The sequence below is a fragment of the Bos indicus genome, chromosome 15, assembly GCF_029378745.1.
Source record: "Bos indicus isolate NIAB-ARS_2022 breed Sahiwal x Tharparkar chromosome 15, NIAB-ARS_B.indTharparkar_mat_pri_1.0, whole genome shotgun sequence".
In the NCBI taxonomy this organism is placed as follows: Eukaryota; Metazoa; Chordata; class Mammalia; order Artiodactyla; family Bovidae; genus Bos; species Bos indicus.
In genome coordinates this window covers 67,078,641-67,100,188 of record NC_091774.1, presented here as the reverse complement: position 1 = coordinate 67,100,188, position 21,548 = coordinate 67,078,641, and the positions used below count along the sequence as shown (strand labels likewise).

Below are 21,548 nucleotides of genomic sequence, written 5' to 3'. Positions count from 1 at the left end.
TTGTTATGAAATCTACATAAGAGATCACAAGTGAAAAACCTGGGGTATAGTAGACACTCAAAATTTCATGCCTCCATTTAATCCTAGAAATAATCAGCTTGCTCATGGGAACACATCCACAAAGGCGAACTGCCATAGAGCACCGGACTTAAGAAGCACAGGTTCACCAGCCCAGACGATGAACCGGGTATGGAAGGAACAGCTTATCCTGAGGGTATGATACTGGAAAGGCCTGGGGAATCGGATTTTTAGCAGTATCCGTCCAGATGTAACTCAAAGACACCACTCTGTAGTTAAGTACTTTTGGGAAATGCCAGCTACCGTCTCCCCCACTTAGGGGTCCCTGGTGCACCCAAGTGCCTCCAAGGCTTGTAGCAGTCCTGAGACAAAGAAAATGGTTTAATTTGGTTTTACCCAGTGTTTCCCATGGTTAAGTCACAGAACTTTTTCTGGGGGAGTAGGTAGGACACGGCATGAGAAAAATTACCCTTTTAGATAGGGTAACAAAAAGACTCAGAATGAGAACAGCAGGCAGGAAGACGAATGGAAGTTCAGAATTGTTGCCACCCACTCTCAAGATTTAAGGGCCAGAAATGGCAACGGTCCCTAACCCGCCCAGACTCTACCCAGGAAAGGACAAAAGCTGGAGATGAATCTTTCACAGAGCAGATGGCACAGAACCAGAATGTCTAATCCAACTTTCCCCAGACTTCTGGCTGCGACCCGAGTGAGCGTGTCACAAGAACAAGCCACTTGTGCTTCTGAAACCCTGTGTTTAAGTGATTTGCAGAGACAGATGCAGAGGCTGCACCCCTGGGCTGAGTCAAAAGATGAAAGCCGTGGGCAACCAAACTGTCCATCAAACCTCACCCTTATTTTACTGAATCTACAACAGGGAGGAAGACAAAGAGGGGAGGGAGGGGTGAAGAGGGAAAATCCAGAGAAGGAAGCTGAGAGGGTATGGGACCGGGGGAGTGAGCGGCACCAGGAGAGGAGGAAGCAGAGGCAACCAGAGGCAGAGCGAACTGGAGAAAGTAATTAGCGTTCCATCCCATTTAACTCCACCACGGTGCCGAGCAGTGATGCTCTCTGGGGACCCCCAAACCTCCAAGGTACCCACCATCAACTCACCAACTCCGAGCTATTCTTTCTGCTCGGGGTCAGATGACAGATTTTCCAGCCAGATGGGAGGTGCCAACTGTAACTGAACAAGCCCAAGAGGGACTGGATGGATGATTTCATTTCTCCATGAGGGTCAGGAGCAGATGCCCTGAGTTGCTGCTACTGCAGCAGTTCCTACCATTCAGCTGAAAGTCTGGGCTCACGATTGCCAAACCTTTACGGCTACCTCCTCCATGACCTGAGAAGGGAATCCACAAGAACCCCCTGAATAAAAAGGTCTCACTCCCCACAGTGCCATTAAGATAATATGTAAAAGTCCCTCTCTGAGTTTCATACCTTTGGGTTAAGAAATCAATTCCTCCAGACACACAAATATTACAGACCCCCTGGAGTGAGAATCTGTAATACAGCAGCCTAAGACCTGGTGGGAAAAACAGGATTAGGGGAACTCAGTTTTTACAAGGACCTACGAAAGGGCTTATTAATATTGTTAGTGCACCTAACTACAACACACGCTGCTTATTAAAGAGACAGGCAGTGACACTTTAAACATCTAAAATTGCAATGATGAGAGCTGTTAATGCATCGCAATTTATTATCCCTTGCTCGCAGGAAATTTCTCAGGATTAACCTCCTCACAGCTTCCATAAGATGCTGATATGATCATTTTGCATTGCAGGAGGTATCATGCAGGCTAACACAATTTGTTTCCAGAGTCTGGCTGGGCATGCAAATGCTCGATGTCCTGGTTTTATCACCAGTCCATGAAGTTATACTTCATGCAGAATGATCCAGGTTGACTTGCGTGTGTGTATGTGGTGCAGCGGTAAAAAATCGCCCGCCAATGTGGGAGACTCAAGAGACTTGGGTTCGATCTCTGGGTCGGGCCACTCCAGTATCCTTGCCTGGAAAATTCCATGTCTGGCTGGCTATAGTCCATGGGGTCACAAAGAGTCAGACACGACTGAGCACACCACACGTGTGTATGTACATGTGAGTGTATGTTATATGTATATACACATATATGTAAATAGAGACGTGTGTATCCATGTATGTGTCTACATACACACTGCACGCAAGTATGTATACCTGTGTGGAGAAATCCGAAAGACAGAAGGAGATGATAAAGCTGACTTTCTCAGCTTTTAATTCTTTCAACTAAAGAGACAGTTAAGAACCATGTCCCCTTGGAGTTGGAGCATTCCACCCTCTAAAGAGAAGATGGACTTGGTCCTCTCCAAGGACAGCGCTGACATACCATCACAGCAGGAGGTGCCAGGAGCATGTGGATGGAGAGCTAAATTAAGATGAAATTTCTGGATCAAAAGTAAACAAAAGTAACCTTTGTTTGGGCAAGGTGATAACATAATCATTGCCTGATATATCCTTAAAAAACCCCCAACATACTCTAAAACTTATTTTAGTATTCCCCATATGGAGGAACCCGGGTGTGGGAAGGACCATCACTTGCCTGCAGTCACGGGGCAGGTTAGTGGCAGGGCTGGGGACAGGACGAAGACCCGCGAGTTCCAAGCTGGGGCACGTCCTCTGCACGCAGCCTCTGTCCTCTCAGAAGTGGGAGCCCACGGAAACAAACAAACCTAACTCCACCATTCAACAAGCACAGCAGGGTTCTCTCTGTGCACGGAACTGTGAGGTGCTCAGGACTAGCAGTGACACATGGACGTGAGAGCAAGGCCACAGCCACGTGGCGAAACACAGGCAGGGAGGACAGCCATGATCGCCTGGAACCCTAACTAAAATCCGGCAGTCTCGAAGTCCTCAACAATTTCCCCATCACAACATGCTCCTGTGACTTTGCGACCTTTGCCAAATTACTTAACCACTCCATTCTGTGCCTCACTTTGCTCATCTATAAAATGGGGAGAGATAATCACTCTTCCTCCTTTTGGGTTGTCATGAGGATTAAATAATTTAAAATATAAAGTGGTTAGAATAGCACTGGGTACCTACCTAGTCGGCGTTACATAAGTCCGGCTACATCACATTACTTCTGTTATTACTATGATTAAGAATAAGCACATATCATCAAAGCACAGGTTCCCCCATGCATGCACACACACACAGACACACACACACACATTTTTCCCTTCTTTTGCACAAAAACTAGTGACTGAGTCACATTTTCCAAAGAGAGAAACTGGATTTGGCAACAGAGCCCTTAATGCAGCCTTCTTTATTTTCTGTCTTCAGCACTCCTTTATAAATAGGTTTGCCAAATTGAAGCTTAATAGCTTAATATTGGGTTCATATTAATCTCACCCTGTCTGAACTTCAAAGGGACAAATTGTTCTGACTGCTAATGAAACGGATTTCAGTTGCAAGTTTCTAAGAGACCAGAGGCAGAAAAAGTACCAGTTGATCTAAAAAGACAGACATCTCTTTGGTGCTCTTTTAAAGCCATATGGGCTTACAGAGTTGCCACCGGAAGCCGGGAAGAAACCCAACAGCCTTAGCCAGGGCGGGGCGGGGTGGGGGGTGGGTACACAAGGCCCCTCAGACACTAGATGGCACTAGAACATACTCGAAGCCTGGCCGCCTTCAGCTGTCCACACACCCCACCCTGCTCTGCAGCTAGGTTCACTGAGGCAAGATGTGGGACAGACACTTCAAATTGGCATCAACTATCTGAATGTTAGCAGCAGTCAAAGAAGTAATATTATGTTTGCTTTTAGCTCCCTGGACAAACTATATCCAGGCACTGTTTTCTGGGATTTCAAAAGGCAAATCATCACAACCGTGTGAGTATACTTCCCACTGGACTCTATATTTAAAAATGGTTAAGGTGGTAAATTTTATGTTAGGTACGCGTGGCATGGCGTGCATGACTCTTTGCGACCCCATGGACTGTAGCCGATCAGGCTCTTCTGTCCATGGGATGTTAGGTATGTTTTACCAAAATTTAAAAAAAAAGAACTAGAAAAAAAAAAAAGCAAATCATCCCCAATAACAGGAAGAGCATGCTGTGCTGTGCTTAGTCACTCAGTCGTGTCTGACTTTTTTGCAATTCCATGGATTGTAGCCTTCTGTCCGTGGGGATTCTCCAGGCATGAATACTGGAGTGGGCTGCCATGCCCACCTCCAGGGGATCCTCCTGACCCAGGGATCAAACTCAGGTCTCCCAAGTTGCAGGCAGATTCTTTACCATCTGAGTCACCAGGGAAGCCCAGGAACAGCATATTCAACCATAAAAATAATCATAAAAATAACCTCTTGCTTGGGTATATAATGCCCTCCAGCCCCAAGGCAATGATAAAAGTAGCTCTTTTACCAACTGGGGGACTCCAGGTTAACTCAGGGCACCGCCTGGCAGCTTGGCCCTCAGTTCATTATGAAAACCTCACGTCGTGTAAAGACCAACCTCTCCACCTTCGAGAAGGCTCTGGAGCAGGTTATCCTCATACAGAGAGGGGGCCTGTGCCCCACACCAGCTCTGTAATGTGTCTTCTGTGGCTTCAGATCTCACTATTTGCAATTCACTTGTGCTGAAAGGCAAGAGACCCACGTTGAATGTGGATTAACAGTGGTGGGGAGAGCTGGGGTAGACAGGCATGGCTCAGAGAGCTTCCTGAGCTCCTTCTAGAGCAGGAAGGGCTGCTCTCTGGTCTTCCACCACTTGACTGAGCTGGGACACCTCAGTCTGGATTCCAGAGGAAGTCCGGTGCATGTATCCTGAGAGGGGCCAGGCCAGGTGGGGAACAGGGAGAAGCCTCGGGCCATCAAAGGGCAGGGTAAGGACACTGGAATCCTGGGAGTGGGAAAGTTGGCCCATGAAAAGGTCAGAGGTCGTGGGCTTGGACACGGCTCTGACATCATCTAGAAGAGAGGACTGGTGGGTCTCTAAGCCTCGGCTTCCACCGCTGCACAGCGGGGATGACAATGAAAACGGCTCCTCCGGAACCAGCTACCATATAAGGACGCAGCCCAGGGTCGGGTCCTGAGCTGGCGCTCAGATTGGAGCTGAAACGCTGACAGTGACAGAGGGGCTGGAGGGACCTGAAGAGGAAGCCTGGATATGTCACAGTCTGGGCTCAAGGGCACTCTGGCTCAGAGGATAAAACCGCTTGAGAGTCATTTTGACTTCATCTTGGCAAGGGCGCACTGCCTCCATCCTTCTTTCTTAAACTGTCCTTTAAAACAAATCCTCTAACAGCCTCCCGGAGAAGGCCACAGCAACCCACTCCAGTATTCATGCCTGGAAAATCCCATGGGCAGAGGAACCTGGTAGGCTGCAGTCCATGGGGTCGTGAAGAGTTGGACACGACTGAGCGACTTCCGTTTCACTTTCATGCATTGGAGAAGGCAATGGCAACCCACTCCAGTGTTCTTGCCTGGAGAATCCCAGGGATGGCGGAGCCTGGTGGGCTGCTGTCTATGGGGTCCCACAGAGTTGGACACGACTAAAGTGACTTAGCAGCAGCAGCAACAGCCTCCTACTACTCCAAGGATCAAGGTCTAAGGCCAACCCCACCTAGCCCCTCCCAGTCCCAGAAGACCTTCCCACACTGGTCTCTGCCCACTCTCGGGCTCACATCTGGGCACTATTGTGGGCCACAGTCTCTCCACCTTATGCCTCACACATGCTCTTCCCTCTGCCTAGAAAACTCTTTATCCTTGGACTCCTTTTCATGCTTCAGGCCTCACTTTAACGCCTCTTCCTCAGGAAAGCCAGGCTTGTTCATGCTGGGTCCTACACATTTCCTTAGGTGAACCATCATATTTGGAAATTGCCTGGTCAATGCCTGTCTTCCCACTACAGAGGGAACTGTGGGCACAAGATCTCAGCTGATACAAGTTAGCCAGTAACATTATTGTCTGTTCAACAAATATTTACTGAGCACTTTCTATGTTCCAGGCACTGTTCTGGGGGCTTGGGATACAGCAGCGAACAATATAGATAGATCAACAGATTGATAGATATAGATAGGTAGATGGATAAAGATGGAAGGAAAAAGAGAGAAAGATAGAAAGACATGGAGAAGGAGAGAAAGGCTGTTATTTTTCTGCTTGAAGTAGGTGAACTAGGCCATATCGTCTTCTAAACCCTTCTGGGACTTCCCTGGTGGTCTGGTGGCTAAGACTGCACATTCTGAATGCAGGGGGCCCCGGTGTGAACCTTGGTCAAGGAACTAGATCTCACATCTTGCAACCAAAGATCCCACGTGCCACAACTAAGACCTGGCACAGCCCCAATAAATAAATAAACATTCAAAGAAAATAAACAAATGAACCCTTTTCCCTCCCCACATGATGACCTGCACATTTATATCTGCAAAGGTCGATGACACCTCTCAAGCTGAACACAGGGGCCAATTCCCTCTCCTCCCCACAAAGATCTACTCTTACTTCTGCCCACCTAACCTCTCAAGTCTGTCTTCTTCCTCTGTCTACAGGGAGGACCACCAAAAGCCTCCCTTTGGATTACAGAGGTGGCCTCCAAGCCACGGTCTCTCTGTGTTAATCTTGGCTTCTGCCCATCACTGCTCCACCTGCAAACACAGTGGTTTTTCCAAGTATAAATCTGATCACACCTTTTGGGTTTCCCCTGCTCATCCAAACCATGGCCCACAGCTTCTGTAGCTCTTGATTGGAGTCCTCAGATACCTCTATCTGAAGGCCCCAGGGGAGCATCCATGAATTTGAGAGTTGAGTCATAGCACCCAGCACAGCGCCAGGCAGGGTAAGTCACTGTTAAAGGTGTGAGATGGACTGACATTCTCTAGCTAACAGGACGCAGAGGAGACCCCTCTCACTGGGTCCTAGCCCCTCTAGGGTGGGTATTTATGCAGATGCTGATGAACTGTTTGCTTAGACACTACACTACAAACAAACAGGAAGTTATTAATCATTATCCAACTTTTGAGTCCCATTCTGAGTTTTAACTGCAAGCTGTATTATTGCTTTACATTTTTAAAAACTCTCTGTCATTAGTGTCTGCAGCATCTAAGTTATGAACATCCTGCTGCTGCCTGACGTCTGCAGCCAGTGGGTGGGGTTGACTCCTGCCTCCCCTGACGTGTATCCCCCAGGAGGTGGTTTGGGCTTTGCTTTGGGGACATAGTTGGAGAGATTCCAGACATATCCCTTTGGAAGGGCATTAAAACAGCTCAACTAGAGACCTTTAATCCACAAAATGAATGCCAGGGAAAAGGCAAAGATAACTGCGTATCTCGGGCACCTGCAGGAGAATACAAAATATAAGACAATGATTTACAGAGTGAGCTTTGGAGTCAGGGTCAAGTCCTTGCAAGCTGTATAATCTCAGGCAGGTAACGTAACCTCTCTCTGAGACCCTGTACCCTAACCTAAAGTGTGCAGATAGCAACAGGACAAATGGTACAAAGTAGGTGTGAGGAGTAAATAAGATAATCTAAATAGAAAGCTGCACACGGTGGCTCAGACGTGGTCAGAGCTCTACCCATGCATGCTAATTGACCACTGTAACTTTACTGCCACCGCTACTTCCCATAATGACATACAAGCTGTAGTCAAAAGCCTAAATACCACAAGAGTGATCCGATAGCCACAAACATTTCTCAAGTAACTGCTATGTTCCAGTCCTGTTCTATGAGTTTCACAAACACAAACTCATTTCATTCTAGGAATAACTTTATGGGTCAGGACTATTTTATGCCATTTTACAGATGGGAAAATTAAGGCACAGGAAAATCAAGGAACCAGCCTGGGTTAAACAGCATTACTATCTAAGTTCAAAAATATAAGCACAAAACTCCTTTTCTCTCTAGCACCGTTTTTTTTTCTGACTCGAACTTTCATAATAAACTATTCATAACTTATGCTTTCAAATCCCTGTTTAGCCAATCCCTAACTCCAATGCAAACCTGCAGTATTATTATATTAATGTTTATTTAATATAAATACATAATACGGTCTTTTACAATCTGTATATTTAACTTCTACCAGTTATATTTCCAGTCTTTTTTTAAATTGAAGGATACTTAGTTTAGAATGATGTGTTAGTTTCAAGTGTACAACAAAGTGCTTAACTATTTTATATATAGTAGCGTATACAGATTAATCCCAAACTCCTAATCCATCTCTCTCCACTCCTCTTTATTAAGGTCACAAGATCAAGTGTTCAGAAGTACGGGTGTTATTTATTTTTTAATGTGTATCTTTTCTTTTAAAACATCAAAGTAAAGTGCTCAGTGTAAAGTGATGGAAGATGCTTAAACTAGCTCACCACTGAGCTACCACGAGAGATGTCCGACCGCTGCTCGCATGTGGTGGCTTTTCCTCCGGGCTGTTCCTGCACAGTTCTGTTTACAGACTCGAGCTCACAGAGTGCACTTGGGAGTGGGTTGCACACTGAGTGGCTACACATGTTCAAATTAGCCACTCAAAACACCCACTGGTCTTACAACACAGGTCCTTTGTAGATCCTAGCTTCACAGAGTTTTTTCCCTTCCTTTCAATAAAAATTAGAAAGGAAATTAAAGTCACAGACATACCATATAACACCAGGAACACTGGAGCTCCTGGAGGCTAAAAACCAAAGAGCAACTCAGACCACCCAGCATCTAGTCATTGGATATGTTAACGAGCTCCCACTGGAAAACCCAAACAAGGCTGACAGCCCCAGTGGATGACCCAGCAGGCAGCACACTTCCTTGCCCCAAAGCCACAGCCGACAGCCAGCTGGCTGCTTCTGGGGACCCGTCTTCCATTCGTGACTGAGGACCAGGCTTTGCTTACTTTTCTGAGAGCTGGGTGTGGCTGAAAAGAAGCTGACAGAGTCTCTGGCATAACTCACTTTAATAAGAGATCTGAGCATTTGGGCAGGGATGAGTGATGCCACTGGGATAAAGGAAACCCTGTTCTTAGAGAGTATGGGCCTCTATTTAGGAACGGGCCGCAGTTCCCATCTCCGGGAACTGCAGGGGGGTGGGTGTTGATTTACACGGAGAAGCCAGTGGAGGTGGGTGGAAGAAGTAAGCAGCCAGAGGCCAACAGAAGGGAGGAGAAGAAAGGGATGGAGAGCGGGGGCGGTGGGGGGAGGGTATTAAAGCTTCCTGCAGGGAACCTGCTGAAGCCTGGAGGGCAAGGAAGAGAGCAGACAACAGAACTAGACTGTAAATGAAGGACAGGAGACGCATGGCATAGCACAGGTCACCAGGCACAGCAGCTCCAAACGGGCCTTGTTGGTCACCGGTTGGGTCCCAGCTAAGCCTACAGCTTCCTCTATCAGATGTCTCCTAATGGGAAGGGCCAGCCCAGTACAACAGACTAGATGGGGGAGGGGGGCTGCTGGAGGAGTGGAACAGGACCAAGGAGCCACCAGGCACATCTTCCACATGGCTTAGAACCACCTTGCCCATTGCATGAGCAGGAGCACATCACTCGCCACCAACAAAACTTCCTGTCTAACGCCCCAGAAGGATTTACAGAACTTTGCACAAAGACTAGTCTCCCAAACCTATTTCCTTTGAACCGCAAGACTGAGTTGGGTGCTTGGTAGTGGAGGGCAGCACAGGACATAGGAATAACCCTGACATCACGGTGTCATCTCAGGGGGGCCGTCTCACACTGGGCGAGGAGGTATAAGGAGGGCTGGATCAGGGTCCCGAGCTCATGGACAACCCCACTGACCCGCTGAGGCCTCTATTTCCCCTTCTATGAATATAAATTCATTCATTCATCCACTCTCATGGCATAAGCTAGCTAAGCTAAGTCGCCTTAGTCGTGTCCGACTCTATGTGACCCCATAGACAGCAGCCCACCAGGCTCCCCCGTCCCTGGGATTCTCCAGGCAAGAACACTGGAGTGGGTTGCTATTTCCTTCTCCAATGCAGGAAAGTGAAAAAGTGAAAGTGAAGTCGCTCAGTCGTGTCCGACTCTTCGAGACCCATGGACTACAGCCTACCAGGCTCTTCCGTCCATGGGAGTTTCCAGGCAAGAGTACTGGAGTGGGGTGCCATTGCCTTCTCCGTCTCATGGCATATGTGCCACTAATATGAATGTGAATAATGGCCGTAATAACAGTTAACATTTCGTGCCCGACTCTTCGCGACCCCATGGACTGCAGCCTACCATGCTCTTCCGTCCATGGGATTTTCCAGGCAAGAGTACTGGAGTGGGGTGCCATTGCCTTCTCCGTACTGAATGCTTACTGTATATCATTTGTTGTTGTTTAGTAGCTAAGTTGTGTCTGACTTCTTGCGACCCCATGGACTGTAGCTTGCCAGGCTCCTCTGTCCATGGGATTTTCCGGACAAGAAATACTGGAGTGGGTTTGCCATTTCCTCCTTCAGGGGATCTTCCCGAGCCAGGGATCAAATCCGCATCTCCTGCATGGGCAGACATTGGCAGTCGGATTCCTCACCACTGAGCCATCAGGCTTTGTCCTATGAGCATTTTTATGGGTTAATTAGTTCAGTCTGTGTAATAACTGTATCATTACTCCCATTTTACAGATAGAGAAACAGAGGACGGAAAGACACAGTCATTGCCCTCAGGTCACACTGTTAGGGGAAGCACACTGATTGAAACCGCCCACCCTGGCCAGGCACCATAGTAACTATTTGCATCAGTTGTTTTATGACAGGAGATTCTGCACCAACCGGAAGAGTTCGGGAAAGGTCGAAAGGAGACACCTCGTGTCCATCCACTTCCCAGAATCCCTCTCGCTAGCATCCATCTTGGCTGAGCGATGCGTGCGCCACCAGGAAAGACTCTGAATTAGAGTGATTGGCCGAGACCACCTGGAAACTAATCCCATCACCATAAAACCCGAGACTGCGAGCCACGCGGCAGAGCAATTCTTCTGGGTTCCCTTACCCTACTGCTCTCCACCCTGGTGCCCTTTCCCAATAAAATCTCTTGCTTTGTCAGCAGATGTGTCTCCTCAGACAATTCATTTCTGGGTGTTAGACAAGAGCCTAGTTTCGGGCCCTGGAAGGGGTCCCCCTTCCTGCAACAACACAGTCCATAGTAAATGGTGGAGCTGGAATTTGAACCAGGCAACTTCTTCCAAAGTCCAAGCTCTAGAGCCCACTACTGCCTCTAGATTTCAAGGTCTGGGAACACACAGGTAAACAAACAAGCATGATCCTTGCTTGAATGGAAGGTACAGTCCAAAGGGAAAGCTGCAATAACCAGTAAATCCCTAATGCCCTCCCAGGAGAGAAACCCAGAGGACGCTGTGACTGAGAATATTAAGGGAAAAGAGAGGACAGCCTGTTTAGAGAGAGTGACCAGGGAGGCTGTGATCCTTGCAGGGGTGGAGTTCCAGGCAGAGGTAAAGCACCTGCAAAGCCCATGAGACCAGAAGGAGCCTGGCGTGTCTAAGAAAAGGAAAGGAGACCAGTGTGGCCTGAGCCAGCTGGAAAAGGCAGAGAATATCAGAAAAAGCTGTTGGAGACTGGCTGGAGCTGGAACATCAAGGCACTGCAGTCTTTGGTGAAGAGCTTAATCTCATTCCAAGTACATGAAAGAACTCCCCAAATGCCCCCTGGCAGTGCCCAATCAGGAGGGCCATGGTTGAGTGAATTGCTAGACCACACCCAAGCTGTGTGACTTTTTCAAGTTACCTAACCTCTCTGGGCATCAGCATCCTCATCTGTAAATAGGATTTAGAAGAATACCCACCTCACAGGGTTGTTGTGAATATTAGAAAAGTCAGTTATATATGTTAAAAAAAAAACAAAAAACAAAAACCTAGGCAAGTGCTGGGCATATAATAAAAGGTTGTTTGTGGGTTACTGGTTGACTCTGCCGACTCCTATCCCCCCAAACTTCCAAGTTTTTGCCACGTGTTCAATCAGTTTCCTCTTCTAGTAGGGGAGGTCGTCAGGAGGGTAGAGCCAAGGAAGAGAAGGAATGAGGCCAAATTAATTTGCAATCAATACTGCTTACAGCTATTATGGTGACAGGCACCAGATAAACACATAAATAGCACTGAAGACCAGCTTCCTCGGCCAGCTGTTGCCATCAGCCGCTTTAGACCATCATGCAGGCAGATGCATAACCTTTATGTAATTAAGCACTTCCTGACATTTTATTTGAGGCTCTTCTTTTTATTCCCTCCCCCTTTTATTTAGTCTGCTTTCAACTGTGAAGGCCCAGATGCCGGCTTCACTCGGATGCGCTGACTTACGGTAATTTTGAGTTAAGCTTTATTTTACTGTCTGTGTAAATAATGAGGCAGAGACAGACTCAATAAAAGGGAGCGCTGGCTGGAGCCAGAGGCCACTTCTACAACTGCAGCAGGCCGTCCGGAGTTTGGGGAACTGGCACAGAGAGTTAAGGCGGTGGGGAGGTGCTCTGCCACGGCCAGGCAAGTCTCCCGGAAAACCAGGCATCTGCCTGGCCACAGGGCAGGGATCTGTGGTCACAGCCTCCTCCCCCTCCAAACTCAGTATGAAATATATCGCTGTTCCCAGGTCTTCACTCTTTCCTGCATCCATGCCCTTGGCCACGCCATCGTGCAGTTTCTCTCATTAGAGGTAGAGTACATGTCCTGCACCATTGACCTTGGACTTGGTCACGTGACTGACTCTGGCCACCAGGACTGCAGTATGTGCCATGAGCAGAGGCTTAAAATACGCTTGCGCAGCCTGGGGTGAGCTTCTGCACTGGGTAGTTCACATTTTTTTCCTCCCAAAAGGAAGGGCAACAGGGCTTCGAGCACAATTGAGCCCCACTTGCAGAACAGAGCCGAGCCTGGCTCGCATCAGCCACAGCCTCCCAAACTACAGACTGGGCAAAACTCCCGTGTTGCATTATGCACGTTTCAAATGCTCACTGGTGATTGCTCACTTGTGGGGATCTGCTCAAGTACTTAATGTCCGGAGGGGTGAGTATACAGGGAGGTAAACAAACAGTGAGGGAATCTCTGACAGTCTCCAAGCCGTTCATCTAGGTCCCTCACTTACTCTCGTGACCACAGAGCACAGCCCTGATGTGCTGTTTTCTGTCTGTGTATCTGGTCACCCAAACCAAACTCTAAGATCCCAGGAGGCAGAGATCACGTCTTTAGAATGTGGTAGTTAAGAGCTTGCCCCTGAGGTCACAAGAGTGTTGGGTTCAAATCCTGGCCATGCCATTTACACCCAGGGATCCGCAGAGGGACAGAACCAACAGGAGACTAGGTGCGCGTGCACACACACACTCACACACGCAGGCAGACTGATGAATTTACTAGGAGGGATGGCTCAGACGATCATGGAGGCCGAGAAGCTCCACGGTCCGCCCTCTGCATGCTGGAGGCGCAGAGTAAGGCTCTGAATCTGAAACCCCAGAAGTCAGAGGGGAGGAGATGATGGAGGATCCATGTCAAGCGGAGACAGTGAATTTCTCTGTCCTCAACCTTTTTTGTGGAGAACTGGATGAGGGCCACCCACATTTGGGAAGCACCTTTCTCCCCCAGCTTTACGCAGTTCATGATTCAAATGCTCATGGCTTCCAGAAATACCCTCACAGACACACCAAGACACGTTTTACCAGCTCTCTGGTCATCTTAAGGGATGACTAGCCAAAGGGACACATAAAATCAGCCATCACAGTGACCTTATGCCAGGCCCATAACCTCCCTAACTTCATCTCTTCCCCTGTAAAATGGGGATCTTAGTAATAGGAGAAACTTTCTCAAAGGATTCAATATGGTGTGAACCTCTAATGCACGATGCCTGCAGACAGCACCAGGGCAAAATTACTGTTGATGGCTGCTCTCTCCGGAATCCCGGGGTGGTGGGCATGGCATTTGCAAAGAAGGCCATCTCACACCTTGGCTGTGGTCTTCTCACCCTTCCAAGCTGGAGGCGACCTCGAGGCTCACAGACCGTGAGAGAAGCAGAGCAGCTAAGAATTCCTAGCATCAATCACCTCGGCTAGCCCATCACACGTTCCTCCTTCACAGAAACCGACTCTTGCCACCTGAACATTTCTGCAAAGGTCTCTCTCCTGAAATACCACTTCTAAATTCCACAGTAAGTAATGTTTTGCTGGGCGGGCTTGCCTGGGGGCTCAAACCGTAAAGAGTCTGCCTGCAATGTAGGAGACCTGGGTTCAATCCCTGGGTCGGAAAGATCCCCTGAAAAAGGAAATGGCAACCCACAGTCCAGTGTTCTTGCCTGGAGAATCCAATGGATGGAGAAGCCTGGCGGGCTACAGTCCATGGGGTCGCAAAGAGTTGAACATAACTGAGTGACTAACACACACACACAATGCTTTGCTGGAACAATAATACTTTGATACACATGCTGTAGCATCTTCTCAGAGTTGTTGAGGTCTTGCTGATGCCAGGTCTGCCCTGCAGCCCTGCAGAGCACAGGTGTCCCCAGCTAGCCCCCTTTAAATGTCAGGGTCAGGTGCTCTGGGTGTATATGCTGACCTAATGGAACTGCCAGTTTTCTTACACAGCCCATTCCACAGGCTGCAAGGTGAACTCATTGGTCCCTACTCGTATTCCAGCCTCGTCTCTGCACCACCACCCATCTCTCCTCCTCCTCGTTCCTACCAAGGTAAACACTTTCTCTCCCCCAGGCACCTTCTGGCTTTGGGTATCACTCTCAGGGAGGCAGGCTCTATCTGTGGATTTCAGTCCTCTAATTTTCTCCCATAAATCAATCCTCCATTCCCCAGGCCACAGCTGTTCTATCTCCTCTAGCTGTTCATTCCTTTCATCCAACTGTGTATTCAGCAAATGGTTACCGAGCGCCAGGTGTGTGCTGGGGACCAGGGACAGAAGCATAAATGCGGGAGGCCGTTCAGCTTCGTGGCTGAAATGTTGAAAGTGAGGACTCTGGAGCTGGGTTGCTGGGTTCAAATCTGGCCTTTTCACCTATTAGCTGGGTGTCCCAGTGCAAATTAACCAACCTCTCTGGGCCTCATTTTCTTTTTAAAAATTAATTCTTCAAATATTTCCTGCTGCTATGTCGCTTCAGTCATCTCCAACTCTTTGTGACCCTATGGACTCTAGCTCGCCAGGCGTCTCTGTCCATGGGATTCTCCAGACAAGAATACTGGAGTGGGTTGCCATTCCACCCTCCAGGGAATCTTTGTGACCCAGGGATTGAATCCCATCTCTTACGTCTCCTGCTTTGGTAGGGTGGGTTCTTTACCACTAGTGCCACCAGGGAAGCCCATTAAAATATTTATTAAAGGCAAAAAGGAATGGTGATGTTTAAGCACTCTCCATACAGTGGTCCCATCCCCTCCTCTGGATCCTTCTGAAGACCCCACACCTGGTATTTGCAGGTTTTTGTACACACCTATGGTGACATAGTGATATACCCCACTTCTAAGCTGAAATCTGGGTCTCTTAGAGCTCAGTTTGTTTGTTTGTTTCCAGGCAAGAGTACTGGAGTGGGGTGCCATTGCTTTCTCAGTTTCAAAGAATAAACTCAACATTTTACCATTTACGTCCTTATACAGTGGTTTAAAAAAATTTTTTATTGAGGTGACACTGATTTATAATATTATATGAATTCCATGTGTACAACATTATATTTTACTTGCGTGTATACTAAATGGTGTGTTCTCACCACCAAAAATTGGGTTTCCATCCATCACCATACAGTTAATCATCTTCATCCATCTCACCCTCTCCACCACCCTTACCCTCCAATAACTCTGTTCTCTTCATCTATGTCTTTGTTTGGTTTGGCTTATTCACTTATTTGAGGGATTTTGTTCCATATAGGGAGAAGGCAATGGCACCCCACTCCAGTACTCTTGCCTGGAAAATCCCATGCAGAGGAGCCTGGTAGGCTGCAGTCCATGGGGTCACAAGGAGTCGGATGCGACTGAGCGACTTCACTTTCACTTTTCACTTTCATGCATTGGAGAAGGACACGGCAACCCACTCCAGTGTTCTTGCCTGGAGAATCCCAGAGACAGGGGAGCCTGGTGGGCTGACATCTATGGGGTCACACAGAGTCGGACACGACTGAAGCGACTTAGCGGTAGCAGCAGCAGTTCCATATCCATATCCAAATCACCTGGTATTTTTCTTTCTCCATCTAACTTATTTCACTTAGCATAATACCATCTATGTTGTTGCAAATGGCAGTATTTTATCTTTTTTATAACTGAATAGTACTCATTACATGTATATTCCATATACATATAGAATATTCCACTATATCATATTCCACTGGGCTTCCCAGGTGGCTCAGTGGTAAAGCACCCATCTGGCAATGAGAAACCACAGGAGACTTGGGTTCAATTCCTGGGTTGGGAAGATTTCCCTGGAGGGGGAAATGTCTGCCCACTCCACTATTCTTGCCTGGAAAATTCCATCACAGAGGAGCCAGGTAGGTTACAGTCCATCGGGTCTCATAGAGTTGGACAGGACTGAGTATGCATGCATGCATGCATGCACGCACACGCGCGCGCGCACACACACACACACACACACACACACACACACACACTACTATTTAGCTGGCTGTGTTAGTTGGATACCTAAGCTAACTCTGTCAGACTTCTGAACAAATAGGACTTATGAATGTACTCTCAGAATGGAACATGTTTGCCAAGGACTTACTGAACCTATTTTTCTGCCAAGTACCATGCTGTTTTGATTACTATAACTTTATAGCATAGTTTGAAATCTGGGAATATTAAACCTTCAGCTTTGGTCTTTTTCTCTCCAGTATTGCTTTGCTATTCTGGGTCTTTAGTGATTCCATACAAGTTTTAGAATTTTTCTGTTCTATTTCTGTGAAAAATGTCCTTGGGGTTTTAACAGGGACTGCAGTGAAGCTATAGATTGCTTTAGGTAATAAAAACATTTTAACAATGTTAATTCTTTCACTCCATAAGCACAGACTATCTTTCCATTTATTTATGTATTCTTCAATTTCTTTCAACGGTATCTTATAGTTTTTAGCATACAGGTCTTTCACTTCCTCGGTTAAATTTATTCCTAAGTATTTTATTCTCTTTGTTACAATTGTAAATGAGATTTTCTTAAGTTTTCTTTCTGCTGGCTCATCGTTAGCATATAGAAACACAACGGATTTTTGTATGTTGATTTTGTTCCCCACAAATTTACTATAATAATTATTTCTAGTAGCTTTTTTTGGTGAAGTTTTCAGGGTTTTCTATGCAAAAAATCATGTCATCTGCAAATAGTGATGTTAAGAGGTTTCATCTTCTTCATTGATAAAACGTGGATAATAGTTACTGATCGCTTCATGGGGTTCTTGTGATTTAAATGATTGACATGTATGAAATCCTCAGAGAAGTGCCCAGAACATAGTTAAACACACATATGACAGTTTCCACTTAGTACACCTAGAGCTGCTACCACCACTACCTGTAGAATAAAAAGAAATAATATTATTTGGATGAAAGATTGCCATGGGCTTGATGAAGGGGAAGGACATGGTATGATGAGGTCCTCCAATGAGGAAGGGATGTGGCCACTTAAAAAAAAATACTTGCTACATCATCACACAACTTTGTCTTCCTTCAAGTGTGTTTGTTGGTTCATCCTAACATTTATGAATATAACTCTTGAGAAGGAAAGGACTGTCATGCACTACTTGTGAACTTGTCCCCAGACAAGAAATATAGCTAAGGGAGTCTAGGCAGTTTATTTATTAAAGACAAAGCAGACAAGGGTGCCAAGACAATTCAATAGGGGAAAAAACAGCCTTTTCAACAGAAGGGCTGGGACAACTGGATATCAAAAAGCAAAGGAATGAATCTGGACTCCCGAATCGCACACACAGGAAAATGAACTAAAAAAAGGATCGCAGGCCTAAGTGCAAGGGCCAAAACTATAAAACCCTTGGAAAACACAGATGAGTAAATCTTTGGTACCTTGGAGTAGGAAATGGTTTGTTAAATATGAAACTCAAAGTACAAACAACAAAAGGAAACACAGGGGAATTGAACTTTATCAAAATTAAAAACTTTTGTGCTGCAAATGATACTGTCAAGAAGGTGAAAAGACAACTCACAGGATGGAAGAAAATATTTGCAAGTCATATATTTGATAAAGGACGTGTTTGAAGAAGATATAACAAACCTTTACAATTCAACAATAAAAAGACAAACAATTCAACCTAAAAATGGGCAAAGGATTTGAAGAGACATTTCTCCAAAGATGATAAATGAATGGTCAATAAGCACATGAGAAGATACTCAACATCATTCAGTTCAGTTCAGTCGCTTAGTCGTGTCCGACTCTGCGACCCCATGAATCACAGCACGCCAGGCCTCCCTGTCTATCACCAACTCCCGGACTTCACTCAAACTCATGTCCACCGAGTCGTTAGTCATTAGGAAAAGGCCAATCAAAACCACAATGTAATACTGTTTCACACCACAAGGAGGGCTATGATAAGCAATAAAAAGACAATTGTAAATGTTGGTGAGGATCTGGAAAAACCAGAACTCTGTTGGTGGGAATGTAAAATGGTACAGCCACTTTAGAAAACTGTCTGGAAGCGCCTCAAAGAATTAAACACAGAGTTATCACGTGCATGCATGCCTGGTCAGTCACTCAGTCGTGTCTGACTCTTTGAGACCCCAAGAGCCTGCCAGGTTCCTCTGTCCAAGGGGTTTTCCAGGCAGGAATACTGGAGTGGGTTGCCATTTCCTATTCCAGGGGATCTTCTCGACCCAGGGATGGAACCCATGTCTCTGTGTCTCCTGCACTGACAGGCAGATTCTTTACCACTGTGCCACCTGGGAAGCCCCCCGTGGGAAGCATAATGGGAAGAGACCTGATTTTAGTGTCCGAAAAATTGGATTCCTGTCCAGTCTTGTCACTTCTAAGCTGTGTGACCTTGGACAAACCACATCGCTTTCTAGATCTCTGTTGTCTCCTTTAAAAGATCAAAGAGTTTATCTAAAGTTTCTCAAGCAGGGCATTCATGGTATTTGGGGGTGGGGAGCATGATTCTTTGTGAGACCGTACCCCACAATGAAAGGCATTGAATTTCCCTGACCCCATCCACCAAATGCCAATCGTGTCTCCACCACCCGCCCCATCATTTTGAAATTCACCATCAACGTTTCCAAATGCCCTCTCTCCCCTCTACATTTCTCCAGGGTAACATTTTTTTAGCTCCAAATACTCCTTGCCACTGACCATACTTCCTTCCTCTTTAAGTTATTTCTGCCTCCATAGAACCCTGATCACGCTCATTGCTCATTTCCACTTTCATGATCTATTCTCGGGGGATATAAACATCTTACAGAATCATCTAAATTTTACTACCAGATTGGGAACTAAAGGGGTGACCAAGCAGAGAACAGTGCCATCGGAGGCATCTCTGAACCGGCAGAGCCCATGAGGACCACAGTCCTGTGGACACCACTGCAGCCATGGTCGTCACGTTGCTGGGCACACTGTCAGCCTGTGCGGGGAGCCAGGGACTTGGACAATTACCAGTCCAGTTCAGCTGGGGCGCTGTGATGCTTCTGACTTGTTCTAGCTGAATAATTTTGAAAATTCATGGTGTGGTTCTGATTCAAAGTACTTTTAATGGAAAACAATAAGGGAGAATAATGGAAACAAAACAAAGCCAACAGCAGAAAGCAGCAAAAACCCTCCTGGTTCCTGCTTCACATTTCTGTTCATATCCCAGTTTTAAATATAGCGTGTATTAAATATGATGTGAAGTCATATTTTAATGCCCTCTGTGCAAATTTTGAAATTCTAACAGGAAACACGCCATAAATTAGTCTGGGGGGACTCGTCTTTTCCGCACGTCTCCAAGTGTGATTGTGTAGAATGGATGATCAGTCACTCCAGAGACTTTTTTCTCCCTTTTCTCCCAGATTCTACATCTTACAGTTTTGTGGGGTTTTTTTGCTCTAAGAGATGACTCCTGCAATCAGAAGGCAAATCTTTGTTCTTCCTGATAAATCATCAAAGTTAATTTCTTCCAAACTAATCAAGATTCACACATGGCTTTTAAACTGGTGCCAGTCCTTAGGAATGGAGAGAACCATGAATGGAGGAGGGCCACTTGTTCAATGGTCCTTGCCAAGCGCCTAACATTCAGTAACAGCCGCTGAATGAATAACCGCTAATATTAATTCACCCCTGTTATTTACCAATAAGACAGCTTGTCTAAGGACATAACCAGGGAAGTTATTATGGAGACACTTTGACAGCAGAAGCCCCTCCTGAGCATCTCCCATCCCCGCTTCCTTGGCAGAGGGTCTGCCCCACGCTACTTCTCTGCGAATGTTCACAGTCTGGAATGTTCCATTGCCTTTTCCACTTTTGTAGGCCAGGAACAAAGACGCCAGATGAAACCAAGCCCGGGCCCTGGCTCCTTGCTGGTAGGCAGGAAGGAGAAAACCTTGTTAGCTGTCAGAGACAGAGCATCCTGGAGAGCTTACCTGATTCTTTTACATTTAGTGTTTCCCTGAAGAGAAAAAGCTCCGGCCAGTAGCTATGGTGCTTGCTGGTTACAGAGAGGAATGCTGACCCCTGGGGAATGGAACCCACACTCAGGAACACCTGCTCTGAGCTTTATGCGCTCTCACTTTTCCTTCTAGCAATCCTACAGCCAGCCCTTGTCATCTTGGTGTTGAAGCGGCTCAGAGTGGTTTAGCAACTTGCCCAAAGTCACAGAGCTGCTAACTAGCAGAGCTGCCAGGTGACCTGAAGCCGAGTCTGGGCTCTTGAAAGTGTTAGCTCGTTCATGTTGTATCATGAATACAGCTAATACTACTGTAAGGTGATGGGGAGGTCTTACAACTCAGATCGCTCCTAAATTTATACCCAAAGCCTAATGATTCTTTTTTTTTTTAACTTTCTCACGTTAAATGTTCTCTGTATCCTTCATGCCAACACTGGGCTGGCAGAGAAAATCAAGCTCCACCCCCTCAAGTATCTGTCTCACACTGAGGAAGTGGTGGGCATAGACTTGGGCTCAGCTTCCATCAGAAGCACTTTATGCAGCCCCTATGGGGTGACTGTGCGTGGAAGTATGGGGTGACTGTGTGACTGAGACACGACACAGCAGAGCCTGCGGGTCAGCAGCGTTTCCAGTCCACATGTGCAATGCTACCTTGGGAGCACTCGGCACACAACGGCCCCGTGAAAGCGCTCTGGGAAATGAGGGGCCCGGTGAGAGCTGAGGCCAACCAGCTTCTTTCCTGCAGGGAGCCCAGGGAGATGTCTTTTAACTGACTGAGGTTCGGGTTACCTACTACTGCATAACTGCCGCTGCTGCTGCGTCGCTTCAGTCGTGTCCAACCCTGTGTGACCCCATAGATGGCAGCCTACCAGGCTCCCCCGTCCCTGGGATTCTCCAGGCAAGAACACTGGAGTGGGCTGCCATTTCCTTCTCCAATGCATGAAAGTGAAAAGTGAAAGTGAAGTCGCTCAGTCGTGTCCGACTCTAGCGACCCCGTGGACTGCAGCCTACCAGGCTCCTCCGTCCATGGGATTTTCTAGGCAAAAGTACTGG

At 46.9% G+C, this 21,548-nt stretch overlaps 1 protein-coding gene across 2 annotated transcripts in view; it reads right to left on the bottom strand.

Annotated features, from left to right (window-relative positions):
* Window positions 1-21,548, bottom strand: part of LDLRAD3 (low density lipoprotein receptor class A domain containing 3) — a 274,062-nt gene that overhangs the window by 86,440 nt on the left and 166,074 nt on the right. The window lies entirely within an intron of this gene.